The 13,526-nt window shown below is 52.0% G+C and overlaps 1 protein-coding gene and 1 long non-coding RNA gene across 5 annotated transcripts in view; one reads left to right on the forward strand and one right to left on the reverse strand.

Moving 5' to 3' along the window:
- Positions 1 to 10,282, reverse strand: part of TNK2 (tyrosine kinase non receptor 2) — a 106,654-nt gene extending 96,372 nt beyond the window's left edge. Inside the window, exon 1 of one of the 4 annotated variants that reach the window (XM_083503952.1) lies at positions 9,309 to 10,282. The gene's annotated coding sequence lies outside the window, so the exon portion shown is untranslated. Of the gene's footprint in view, positions 1 to 9,304 lie in introns of all 4 variants that reach the window. The other 3 variants (XM_083503951.1, XM_083503956.1, XM_083503955.1) reach the window with 3 other exon arrangements.
- The window catches only part of LOC310707565, a 143,064-nt gene that overhangs the window by 54,591 nt on the left and 74,947 nt on the right, over positions 1 to 13,526 (forward strand). The gene's annotated exons all lie outside the window — the stretch shown is intronic.

Genomic DNA, 13,526 nt, shown 5'->3' on the forward strand with positions numbered 1-13,526 from the left:
CTCATATACGGCATATAATCCAATTGCCAAAAAGCACCTTAAACCTAGGTTACGGTTGCCCCAATGGAATGTCTAGGCACCTTTTTTGTCAATGGAGATGATGATTATTATTATTATTATTATTATTATTATTATTATTATTATTATTATCAATCTCATTTCTATACCGTTTTATATTTGAAGGGAACAAATTCAAAGCCGTTTAGCACCCATTAAAACATCAAATAAAACAATCCAAACTCAAGCTTCAAGGGAAATATTCCAGCTCCATCTCTTTTTGCTTTCCCCAGTTGCCAACCCAGCACCCGGAGATTTCCATGCGGCCGCAACTGGATCTGTGCCAGTCACAAAACGCAGCTGGCTGATTTCTAACCCTGATCTGAACCTGGGACTTTCTGCCGGTGAGCCACGACTCTTCCCCAAATCCCCTTCCCCCAGCACAGCCAATGCCCCAGATAACCCTAACCCCCCCCCCACTGCCTCCTGCAACTTTGGTTATCAGCAGAGAGTGGGAGAGAGCGATTAGCGGAACAGGACAGAACAACCAAATGCCGTTATCGTCAGGGCCTTTTCCTCCCTCGCTGATTGTTTCTTTTCGAGGCATCCGGGCAAGGCGGGGCCCTGCCCAAAGCCTGGACAGAATGGGCTCAGCCGAAGATAAGGCTCGGGTGCCAGCTTTCCAGCGGGGGCTCAGCCTTCCCAGGCCTCGGGGTGCCCTCTAGATGTTGGGGCTGCCAAACCCATCAGCCCCAGTAGCCAACCTGGCCAATGGGTCAGGGAGGACAGCAGATGTGGCACAGGAGCAGGGGCAGGGCACCAGGTTGGGGAAGGCTAACTCAGAGTGCCATCAAGAATTCTTATACAGTGGTTCCTCGGGTTGAGAACTTAATTTGTTCCGGAGGTCTGTTCTTAACCTGAAACTGGGTTAGCGGAGTCTGTAACCTGAAGCGTATTGTCAGGGAACTGACATCGGAGCCAGAGGCGGAGGGAAGGCTCTCAAATGATGCTGGAGAAGGACCCAGCAGGGAGAGAGGCAGCTCCGCAGATGGGGAGGCAAATCAGCGCAACACCAGGGATAAAGGGGGGCAGATGGGGGAATCGGCGAGAGGGCTCCAGGACTCTTCACCGGAGACCAGCGGGGAGAGCACGGGTCCTCCGCTACCCACGCCCACCCTGCGCAGAAGACCTCCGCGCAGGGAGAGTAGGAGGAGACTTGGTGTCAAACAACTTTTATGTTGGAAAAGGTTTAAAAACGCCCACTGACGGATTCTGCTAGCGACTGAGGCAGCCACGAAGTGAAGGGCTGTCCAGACAGAAAGGTTTAACCAGGCAACATAGCCAGGAGAGGCGGCAACTTACGCACGAGCAACCCATACTCATTACACGTATGTAACCTGAAGCGTTTGTAACCCGAGGTACCACTGTATATAGCTACACACACACACACACACACACACACATTTTTATTAGGTTTTTTTTAACATATCATTTCCAACAATCATACAACATAACCTCTTATCTTATACAATATTTTGGACTTCCGTCAACACCTCTGATGATTTTCCGTTCTTTATCACTTATTCTGCATTTCTTAATTTCTCTGGTACTCTTAATTATCATTAAAGTGGTACCTCGGGTTACATACGCTTCAGGTTACAGACTCTGCTAACCCAGAACTATTACCTCGGGTTAAGAACTTTGCTTCAGGATGAGAACAGAAATCATGCTCCGGTGGTGCGGCAGCAGCGGGAGGCCCCATTAGCTAAAGTGGTGCTTCAGGTTAAGAACAGTTTCAGGTTAAGAACGGACCTCTGGAACAAATTAAGTACTTAACCCGTGGTACCACTGTAACTAATAATCCTCCTCATAGTCTTTCTTGCAATATTTCAAATAGTCCTCCTTACAGAACTTCTTGCAGTCTTACTAGCGTTATCTGTTCATTACAATTGTTTATCAAATACAGTGGTGCCCTGCAAGACGAATGCCTCGCAAGACGAAAAACCCGCTAGACGAAAGGGTTTTCCGTTTTTCGATGCGCTTCGCAAGACGAATTTCCCTATGGGCTTGCTTCGCAAGACGAAAACGTCTTGCGAGTCTTGCGATTTTTTTCACTCCCCCCCCTTTTTCTAAGCCGCTAAGCCGCTAATAGCCTTTTAGCCGCTAATCAGCTAAGCTTTTAATAGCCGCTAAACCGCTAATAGCGCTAATCCGCTTATCCGCTAATCCGCTAATAGGGTTGCTTTGCAAGACCAAAAAACCGCTAGATGAAGAGACTCGCGGAACGGATTATTTTCGTCTTGCGAGGCACCACTGTAGTTAATAAATTTACTCCAGTCTTATAAGAATCTGGTCCCGCAGGTTTCGAATCCTTCCTGATAATTTATCCAGTTCTGCATAGTCCATCAATTTCATCTGCTATTCTTCTTTCGTCGGTAATTCTTCTAGCTTCCATTTGTGCCCCTTTCCACAGATGAACAATGAGTGGCTCACAGCATCATAGGGAATAAAATGCAACACGGCTCAGGATCTCAATACTATACCTTAAGGACTGCCCCTCCCCATATGAACCGACTCAGACCCTGCGCTTGTTATCTTCTCAATGACCCCCATCCCAGAGAGTTTCAGAGAACGGGGCCTTTTCAGTGGTGGCTCCCTGACTGTGGAATGCTCTCCCCAGAGACGCTTGCCTGGTGCCATCACTACATGACTTTAGGTGCCAGGCAAAAACATTCCTCTTTACCCAGGCCTTTGGCTACTGAATAATCTATGGCTGTTAAAGCTGGGGGGTGGGGCTGTTATTATGGTTCCTTTATTATTCTGTCCGCTACTATGCTTTTTATTACATTTTTATTATCTATGCTCTGTAATACAGTGGTACCTCAGGTTAAGTATTTAATTCGTTCCGGAGGTCCGTTCTTAACCCGAAACTGTTCTTAACCTGAAGCACCACTTTAGCTAATGGGGCCTCCTGCTGTCACCTCGCAATTTCTGTTCTCATCCTGAAGCAAAGAGGTACTATTTCTGGGTTAGCGGAGTCTGTAACCTGAAGCGTCTGTAACCTGAGGTACCACTGTAATAGAAAACTCACAAGCAGGACCCCCAGCACAAGAGCAACTCTCCCCGATACGCCACCAGAGCATGATTTCTGTTCTTATCCTGAAGCAAAGTTCTTAACCCGAGGTACTATTTCTGGGTTAGCGGAGTCTGTAACCTGAAGCGTATGTAACCCGAGGTACCACTGTATGTTCGTAATGTTGTACAACGCCCTGGGATCTTTGGATAAAGGGCGGTATATAAATTGAATAAATAATAACATTAATTTCAAGATAATGTGTTAGGAGTCACAAAACAGAGCGCAGCTCAAACACCTGCCCCAATATCATCTGCACCAGCCTTCCCAACCTGGTGCCCCCAAGATGTTGTTCAGCTGCAGCTCCCATCGCCCTTCACCATTGGCCAGCCTGGCTGATGCCCATCTACATCTGGAGGGCAACATCTGGTTGGTCCCCTCCAACGAACCGCGGCTCTCTAGCGCCGTTGGAAAAGAGCCTTTCCATTCCTGCTGCCCTGGCCTCCTTGGGCAGGGTACAAATTCTACATCATCATCATCATCATCATCATTATTATTATTATTATTATTGTCATTCCTAGCCCTATTCGGTGGGCCAATGGCCTGATCCAAAAGGCACTTCTTACATTCTTGCAAGGCCTTCGGGAATTACGCCGAGGGCAGCAAATGGCACGGTTTTGCACAGATCACAATCCACCCCACAATCTTTTGTCGAACACCAATGGGCAAGTTCTGGTTTTGCAGGGCTTACCGTATTTTTCGCTCTATAAGACGCACTTTCTTCCCTTCAAAAATGAAGGGGAAATGTGTGTGTGTCTTATGGAGCGAATGCAGGCTCCTTGGCTGCAGCGAAAGCAACGCGAAGCCTCCAAAGCGCAGACGGAGAGCTCCCCCCGCGCTCCGGAGGCTTCGAGTTGCTTTTCGCTGAAGCCTGAAGCGCAGCGGGAACCTGGAGCGCAGCTATCCGAAGCCTTCGGAGCACAGTAGGAGTTCCCGCTGTGCTCCGAAGGCTTGCGGATAGCCGCCTGAAGCCTGGAGAGCGAGAGGGGTCGGTGCACACCGTTCCCTCTTGCTCTCCACACTTTGCTTCGCTGGAGAGGCGCTGCACAGTTTTCCCTCTCTGCGCAGCGCCCCTTCAGCGAAGCGGGAGGAGAAATGGAAGGGGCTCTGTTTCTTCGCTGAGCAGAGAGGGGGAGAATTTTTTTTTTCCTGTTCTCCCCCTCCTATGGTGCGGTGCATCCTATAGAGCGAAAAATACGATAGTTGTGATCCTCTGTCCTGACTGCTCCTCCTGCATTGCACTTTTCCTTGGCAGAACGGCACCCAAAAAAACCTCCCACTTTGTGCCATTTCTGGACCCCCGAAATGAGAAGCTCCCCTGCCAGCAATCTGGCTCTCTCTTTGGAGGCTCAGCAAAGTCGCTCAGCACTTTCTCAGGCACAGCCGCCTCCGACCGCCAGACTGGATGTGGCCCAGAGCACGGAAGGGGAAACAAAGGGAGGAAAAGAAAAGAGAATGGAGAGGAAATGCTTTGGGGCACCATCTGCACAACATCTGGAGACCCAGGAGAACAGAAGGGCTCTGATCAACAGGAACCATGTGTCCCCCTCCCCACACAACATGTTCCAGTGGCGCCACGTTGGGCGGGATGTGGGCTTGTGCGAGGCCAAAGCACATTGCTGTGGGGGGAAGAAAAGCAGGCTTGGAATCATAGAGTTGTAAGCTGTGAAGGGATCCCCAAAGGTCATCCATCCCAACCCCCCTGCAATGCAAGGAATCTCAGCTCATGGCAGGTGGCCATCCGAGCTCTGCTTAAAAACCTCCGAGGAAGGAGAGGCGCTTCCAGGCTTCTCACTGTGGGATGTGAAACACTAGAGCAGTCAAGTACAACATTCCTAGAGTGAACATGTTTACACATGGGGAGGAATGTTTGTCCAGCCAGCAGGTCAACTTCCTGTTTCCTTCTGGGCTGGGACAGACTTCCTCTGCATGTGACTAGAGGTGGGTGTGGCCTCACCTGTGCAGGTAACGACAAAAGCACAGGGCAGGGCAGCCATCTCTCTCTCTTTGACTACATGAATCAAAGAAGCAACATCTGCTTAGCCAAAGATGCTCTCTTGGCCTCCAGCCAAAGGGACTGTCTCTTTATGAGATAGTTTCCAGGTGTATGTTACTTTTCTAAGCTAAGTCTGCCTTCTGGGATCCTATTGTGAACAGAATGATGTGTGAGTAAACCTTTTTATACTTTTATAGAAGACTGTGTCGTGTCTTATCTTTTATGAGGGAATAAGGGGGAAATACCAGAACAGTTATTATAGAGGCTTTAGTGAGCCTGAGCAAACGCATCTGCTGTGAGTTTAAAAAGGGGAATGTTACTCTGCTAACTTGTTTACACAAGTTGGAAAGGCTATAATCAGACAATATATCCTCTCCTGCATCCCTGAACATTCCCACACTATTTCACGGGTGGAATTCCAGCACAAACTAGCAAACCTTTCTGGAAACCAAGCCATGCAACAAAGCCCCCCCCCCCCCTGATATTTTGGCTGGGAGGCTGGTAAAATTCAGGCTAGGCAATGTTTCTGTTAGGAGGATTTGTAGCTGGCTGACCATTCGAAACCGTGCTCAGCAAGGGGTCTTCATCACCCTGGGGAGAAAGTGACAAGTGGGGTGCTGCGGGGTGTTGTTCGACATTGTTATATAACTGAAGGAATTCAGGGGAAACCCATCCGATTTGCAGATGACACCAAACTGGGAGGGCTGGCTAATTAATACCTGAGAAAATAGGATCAGGATGACCTTAATCGATTGCAGAATTGGGCCACATGTAACAAAATGGATTTAAATAGAGACACATGTCAGGTTCTGTACTTAGACAGGAAGAACCAGGTGCACAAATGCAGTGGACACTCGGGTTGTGAACGTGATCCATGCAGGAAGCACGTCCTCAACCCGCAGCGCCGCATCTGCGCACGTGTGGATTGCGATTCGCGTTTCTGCGCATGCGCGACTGCCGAAACCCGGAAGTAACCCATTCTGGTACTTCCGGGTTCGGCATGATGCGCAACCCGAAATCGCGCAACCCGAAGTGTCTGTAACCCGAGGTATGACTGTATAGGATGGGAGACAGAAGAACGTGTGAAAAGGATCTAGAGGTCTTGGTGGACCACAAGCTTAACGTGAGTCAACAGTGTGATGCGGCAGCAAAAAAGTCTAATGCTATTCTAGGCTGCATCAACAGAAGACTAATGTCCAGATCAAGGGAAGTAACAGTACTGCTCTATCCTGCCTTGGTCAGACCACACCTGGAATACTGTGTCCAATTCTGGGCACCACAATTTAAGAAGGATGTTGACAAGCTGGAAGGTGGGCAGAGGAGGGAGACCGAGATGATCAAGGGCCTGGAAACCAAGCCTGATGAGGAGTGGTTGAAGGAGCTGGGTATGTTTAGCCTGGAAAAGAGGAGACTGAGAGGAGATACGATAGACATCTTCAAATATCTTGAGGGCTGTCACATGGAGGAGGGAGGAAGCTTGTTTTCTCCTGCTCTGGAGGGTAGGACTCGAACCCATGGCTTCAAGTTGCAAGAAAGGAGATACAGACTAAACATCAGGAAGAACTTTCTGACAAAATAAAAAAATTCCTTCCAGTAGCACCTTAAAGGTAAAGGAAAAGGGACCCCTGACCATTAGGTCCAGTTGCAGATGACTCTGGGGTTGCGGCGCTTATCTCGCTTTACTGGCCGAGGGAGCCGGCGTACAGCTTCCAGGTCATGTGGCCAGCATGACTAAGCTGCTTCTGGCAAACCAGAGCAGTGCACGGAAACGCCGTTTACCTTCCCGCCGGAGCGGTACCTATTTATCTACTTGCACTTTGAAGTGCTTTCGAACTGCTAGGTTGGCAGGAGCAGGGACCAAGCAATGGGAGCTCACTCCGTCATGGGGATTCGAACCGCCGACCTTCTGATCGGCAAGCTCTAGGCTCTGTGGTTTAACCCACAGCACCACAAACATGGGTCACCTTAGAGACCAACTAAGCTTGTTATTGGTATGAGCTTTCGTGTTCATGCGCTACTTCAGAACTTTCTGACAGTTAAGAGCTCCTCAGTAGAGGAACAGACTGGCCTGTCCTTCCTCGGGGGGTTTTAACCAGAGACTGGGTGGCAGTCTGCCAGGGATCCTTCAGCTGTGATTCCTGTATTACAGGGGGTTGGTCTAGATGTCCCTCGGGGTCCCTCCCAAGTTCTCTGAATCTATTCCCCAAGCCACAGGTCCTAATCCTCCCTCTGCCCTTTCCACCAAGGGCACAAGGCAGCTCAAGAGGCCAGGCAGCTGGGTCAACCTGGGAGCTAAATGCAGGAATTTAATCCATCCCACAACTGAACTCTCAGGAAGGCAGCATGACTGCCAAGCCATTTACAAGGGCATAGCGGCTCTGAAGAGCTCGCGCCAGCTCCCACCTTCGCTCACTGCAAGAGCCATCACAGAACTGACCTCCCCACAGGCAGGACCCTGACAGGCTACATCGGAAGTCACAAGAGCAGGGTGACTGGGCCTGGGACACCCCAAATCTAAGACGCTTAAAGAAAACCCAAATAAAATCTGTACCAGGGACAACAAAATTCTCGACTCCTAGCGAAGCAGCCACCTGCTCTTGTTGTTATTTTAATTGCACAAAACAATGAGGACTAACCACTTGACTTTTCTCCCTTTTTAATTTCAACCTGAAGCTTATGCCAAAGTCCAAAATCCACAGGAAGAAGAGACCTATTGCCCTTTATCGACTGCCAGTTGACAGGGGTTTTGTGCAAATACAGTTCAGGCAACTCTCTCTCCCTCTCGAAAAAATAAAAGAGAGGCAAAGACTGGGGTGCTTTAGTTGAGATTCCTGCATTTCCTTCCAACTCTACAATTCTATGAAATCTTGAGATCACCTCCAAATTGCAAGAGTTGAAACGGGCCTCTCGATTCAATTTGCCCAGTCAAACACAGGACAAGGCAGCCCACCATTGCTTCTTCAAACTCCATCCCTGTTCACGCATGAAGTAGGGAGAGAAGTCTCTGGTTTTCATACTGGAAAGGGAGCCTGGGAGAAGGAGGCAAACTGCCCTGGCTGGAGAGGAGAACAGGGAAAGCAGGTGGAGAGCAATCACGCCTAGTTTGGTCCTGTGGTTTGGCTCGCTTGCTTGAGTGCTCCGGAGCTATCAGTACCCAGGAATCCTCCTTCGCTACAGAGCAAGGAGCTACCGGTATAGCCACACGCTGTTCAGGGGGAAATCTGCAAGCATTTCATAGAATCATAGAATTGCAGATTTGGAAGACACCCAAATGATTATCCAGTCCAATGCAACAGGCGAATCACAGCATTTTATGCCACATAGGCAGGGTACTTGCGACTGGTGCATCCCAAATCTAAGATCCATAAAGAAAAGGAAACCTGTACCAGAGACAGCCAAATTCTCTTAGCAAAGCAGCCACATGTTGCCGATGTTAAATTGTGTGTAATGGGGACCAACAACTTTTTTCTCATTCCAGTTTCAAACGGAAGCTCATGCCAAAAGCCAAATTCTGCAGGGGCTGGTTTGTGCAGCTCTTGACAGGTCTGAAACCAGCATCTTCATCTACCAGCCTGCGCAGAAGAAGCCCACCCTCATGCCCCTTCCCCAACCTGGTGCCCACCTCAGTTGTTTCTGACTATGACTTGCCCCCCAGTCCGCTTTCTGCTACCCAATGCAACACCCTCTGTGGACACCACAAATCTGCCTCTACAAAGCAGTACAATTATCCGTTCCAAGACAGAACTGTTTATGAGAGAAGAGAAGCGGTTGGGGGGGGGGTTAGGAGGAGATACAGGGCCTGTTCACCCCCCTTGCAGATTATTTGTTAGCATGAGATGTTCTTCCGTACTGTTATAATCCACAGAAATTCAGAGAGCTTTCCAAACCCTCCTTTTACAAGTGGTTTACAAGGTCTGCAGTTTTTGCGCTCGTGTTGCAAACCGTGGAGCCAACATTTCATAAAATATCATTTAAAAGCACCCCACAGGAACCGACTTCCTTCCTCAACAGGCTCTAGATATGGCTTCAGCCAGTCCGATCTGACCTACACAACCTTCAGATCAGAGTATAGTGAGCGATTGCCTGTTGCCTGAACACACAAGACAAGGAACTCTACACAACAGGGGGTGGGTTATTAGGCCCTCCCCCCCGAATCTCCCCACCAGCATTTCACTTACCCACCAAAGCCTCTGCCTTCGCTTGCGGCCCTTTATCTCCTTGTCCTGCCATGGGGATCTCACATCTGCTCTCCAGCAGAGAGAGGAACAAATTCCAGAAATTGCAGTGTGCACACTCCGGCTGGGCTGTTTTGCTGGGCTGGCCAGCTGCCGCCGCTGCTGATCTTACACGCCAGGAGGCCCGAGCGAGTGTTGTTGACACACGCAGACAACCTCTCTCGGTTGCTTTGGCTGCTGCACACTGGCAGGGACAATGCGCTCTCTCGTGGCCGCACACTGCCAAGGCGGCTGCTCAGGTAGAGCTGTTAATCCGGCAAACAGCGAGATAACATTGTTGTGGCTTTCCAGAGACACAGGCAGAGACACAGGCAGCTGTTAGATGGCCAGGCTGGCAAGTCGCACACTGCGCAGAACTCCACGTGAGGAGGACATCAGGAGCAGCTGCGGCAATCCACAGGACCACACAGGGATGCTGAACATCAAGGCTGAGGTTTACGGCCCATCGCGAGGCCCCCCTGCTCTCTTTTGCATGGCACACCGCTGGGAGTTTGCAGAGCCAAGATCTCTGGCGGAGAAAGAGGCTGCTGATGGAGCAATCCAGATACAAGCAGAGGGGCGAACAAGGCGTTGGTGATGCACTGCAAGGGCTTAAGACTTCATGCAACTTCTAGGAATTTGAAGGGATTTGTGTTTCCGCAGGGAAGACGATCCTGCAGTAAGTTCAGTCCATACAGAAGTAGGAGGAAACGCACACCAAACAGCTTGCAATACACAGTGTTAAAGCTTCCAGGACTTGGAGCGGAAAGGATGCACAGAAGGCCAGGAACGAGCCGGGAAAGCTGCGCAAAGAGGCTTGCGGATGAGAAAAAGGCGACGGCAAGGGTCATCGAGCCCAACCGGTGCCTGTTCAGGCAGGACCTCTCAGCAGCCTCTGCCACAACGGGAACGGATTCTGCCCCCTTTGCAGCAGATCCAGGGTCCTTTGGGCAGGGAAAGCCGAGAGCTGATTGAGCTTTCGGGGTCCGCTGGCCTGGATCTTCTGGGAAGGGGGGGCCCTTTCCTTGGCAGCACCCTCCTAGCCCTGCAGGGGCTGCCGCCTGCCCACGTTCCCTTGCCCTTCTTGCAGCCCCCAGCCCAAGCCGCCCAGCTCCTGCCGCTGCTCCTGCACCCCCCGCCTCAGCCCCCCCACCTCCTGCACCCCCTGGCCCAAGCCCCCTTCCTGCGAGGCCGAGTGCTGCACCGCCTGCCGGACCTCCTGCCCCAAGGGCTCAAGGCCTGGCGCCGGGCTCACATCCCGCTCGCCATGGGGCTGGTGCTGGCCCCACAGGCCCACCTCCTGGCCCAAGCCGGCCCGCCCCTCCTGCTCCTGGCGGCCCCCCAGGCTCGGGCCTTCCTCCTCCTGGCCTGCCTGGCCCAGACCTTGCTCCTCCAGCAAGCCTGCTCCACGCGGACCCCCAAGCAGCTCCTCCTGCTCCCCCTTCTCCTCCCAGACCTCCCCCAAAGGCGGGTGCTCCTCTTCCACCCCACAGCGCTCCGGCCGCTGGCCAGCTGACCCCTCCTGCACTCCAGCGCCCCTTGCCAGCCGCCTCTCGCCTGCCCACTGCACCTGCCCCGGTGGCTCCTGGGGGGTCCTCACCCGCCTCTCCCCCACCCCACTCTGCAGCCACTCCTCGCCCTCCTCCTGCTCAGCCCCAAGCCCCCCCAGCCAAGGGCCTCCCCCTGCCCACCCCCCAAGGGGCTCTCCTCTCCCCCTGGCCTGACTCTGCTCCTGAACCCCACAACGCAGCACTTCCTCCTGCACCCCCGCCCCCAAAGCCTCCTCCTGGACCCCCACCGCCAAGCCCCACGCCTCCTGGACCCCCTGCCCCAGTCCCAGCGCCTCCTGCTGGCAGCAAAGCCCTCGCCTGGCCCGCACCTCCGGCCGCCGGATGGCTCAAGGGGGAGCCGGCTCACCCCACCGAATGGTCACCTTCTCCAGCCCCACAAACTCCCTCTCCTGCTCTGTCACCTGCGCCCCGAAGTCTCCCCAACCTCCTCCTGTTCCAGCCGGCCCCCCGGGCGCTCCGTCCGGCCCTCCTCTCCACTAGTCCACCTTGACGCCTGCAAAGCTCCCTCCTTCCTCCTCCAAGCTCCCCTTCTAAGAGTCCCCCCGCAAAAAAACCAGCCTCTTTCCTACCCCCAAAAAAGTATCCCCAAATTTTAAAAAATCAACTTTTCCCCCGCGATCGCCTTTGCCAGCAGCCCCTTCCTCACTTTCCCGGCGCGCCCGAGCGTCGCCCTCCCCGCCCGGCCGCGGCCTCTGCGCCACCCGGCCCGGCTCGGCTGGCCAAAGTCGCCCGGAGCGTGGGTCGCCTTGTTCCCTTCGCGCTTCGCTCCGCCTCCGCCGCCTCCCTTAAAGGAGCCTCGGCTCTGCAAAACAAAGGAAAGGGGAAAGTGGGGGGCCGCAGGGCGAGCGGGCAAGGGAGGGGGGTCCGATCACGGAAAGTGGGGGTGTCGAGGGCCAGGGAGAGGAAGGAGAGGGGTTGGCTCAAGGGGTCTCTCTGCGCCTCTCTTCTGCGCCCAGGGCGCACCGAGGCGGCCCGGGGAGAGCTGGAAGGAAGGGGTTAACGTGAGTTTGTGCCCATAAGGAGCGGGTGGGGGTGGCAAACCTCCCCCATTCATTAAGTCACTGCCCGGGTTATGTAACAGGCGGCGATGACTGCGCAGACCGTCGGGACAGGCGAAGGGCGAGCCCCGGAGGAGGAGGAGGCGGCGGCGCCAGGCCGGAGTGGTCCAGCCGTTCCTGCATCCCCGCATCCTCCGGCCCCAGCGAGACGCGCACTTGGGGCAACTCGCCCCCCGCCCACTCCCACCCCCCAGGATGATGCCGACGGGGAAGTTTTTGCCTGGCAGCCGATAGCTAACGGCTCTTTGGGTTTTGGATCCAGATTTCAAAGGCTGAGGGAGACCTTAAGGGGTTTGGGGACACGTCTTAAAAGGGGCTGTTGGAGCTCTCCGTCCAGGCGTGAAACGGCGGCCTCCAACGGTCAGACCGCAAAAGTTTCGATTCACCCAGGATGACCTTTCCTGCCCTGTGTATTTTATTACATCTACGGTTTTTAACGTCTTGCTTTTAATCGCTATTTTTTAAATTGATATTTTATGTTGCTGTATTTTAGGTAAACTGCTTAGAGGCTGTTTGTTTTTCATGGAACACTATATTATTTATTTGATACATTATATCCTGTGCTCCCCCTACCCTAAAGGCAGCAAACAGCAATATAATAATAATAATAATAATAATAATAAAGTTTTTTTTTAAAAAAACAATTCCAATCCAGTAGCAGCCTGGAAAATATCTCAGCCTTGCTAAATAAACATAGATACCTGTTTCAATTTGCATCTCACAAACATGAATAGTTTTCAAGTTGGGGGTGGGGAGGTCTTTAGGGAGGGGGAGTTGATAGATAGATAGATAGATAGATAGATAGATAGATAGGTGGGTAGGTAGGTAGGTAGTCAGTCTCAGTTCACATGTGATGATTCCTGAAGAACACCAGCCTCTCTGGCCAACTCAGGGAACAGTCCTATACTGAAAAAGTCATCCATTCGCCACCCTCTTGCCTTCTAGATGTGGTCAAGACCCCCATCAGCCCCACCCAGAAGAGCCAATTACCAGGAATGGTGGGGGTTATGGTCCTCCATCACCGGAAGGGTCAAAGGTCACCCATCCTTGATCTAGAAGATCTTGCCCCATAATGCCAATTTTATTCCAGGCATTTCCAAAGAACTCTACAGACACGATGACTAAAAGCTTTCGGCGCAGTGCAGCAGACATTCTCCAGTCCTGGTTGAAATGAAGGGGACTCGAACAGAATGACTAGTGTGCTCTCGCACAGCTCTCATTCATTTTAATTAGGCTTGTGCAGGTGATCTTCCCATTGGAGCATGCCCATTTCGCTTTTACAAAAACATCCCAGACTTCACAGCTTTAGGCTTGTGTGCACATTATCTCTTGCGCTGTCTCCAGTGTGTTCCAATCACTGGTGTTTGAAGCCAAGTTCGCGTGACATTATCCGTAATCCACATCAGTCCTATAGTTGCTTGAAGAATACTCCTGTTGGGTACCGTATTTTTTGCAGAAAGTAAGGGGAAATGTCTGTGCGTGTTATGGAGGGAATGCCTGCGGGTGGCGGGGGGGATCTGCTGCAGTCGTGAGCAGAGGATCCATGGTTCCCCTTCC

Source organism: Podarcis liolepis (assembly GCF_965112155.1).
Source record: "Podarcis liolepis genome assembly, chromosome: 5".
Taxonomy (NCBI): Eukaryota; Metazoa; Chordata; class Lepidosauria; order Squamata; family Lacertidae; genus Podarcis; species Podarcis liolepis.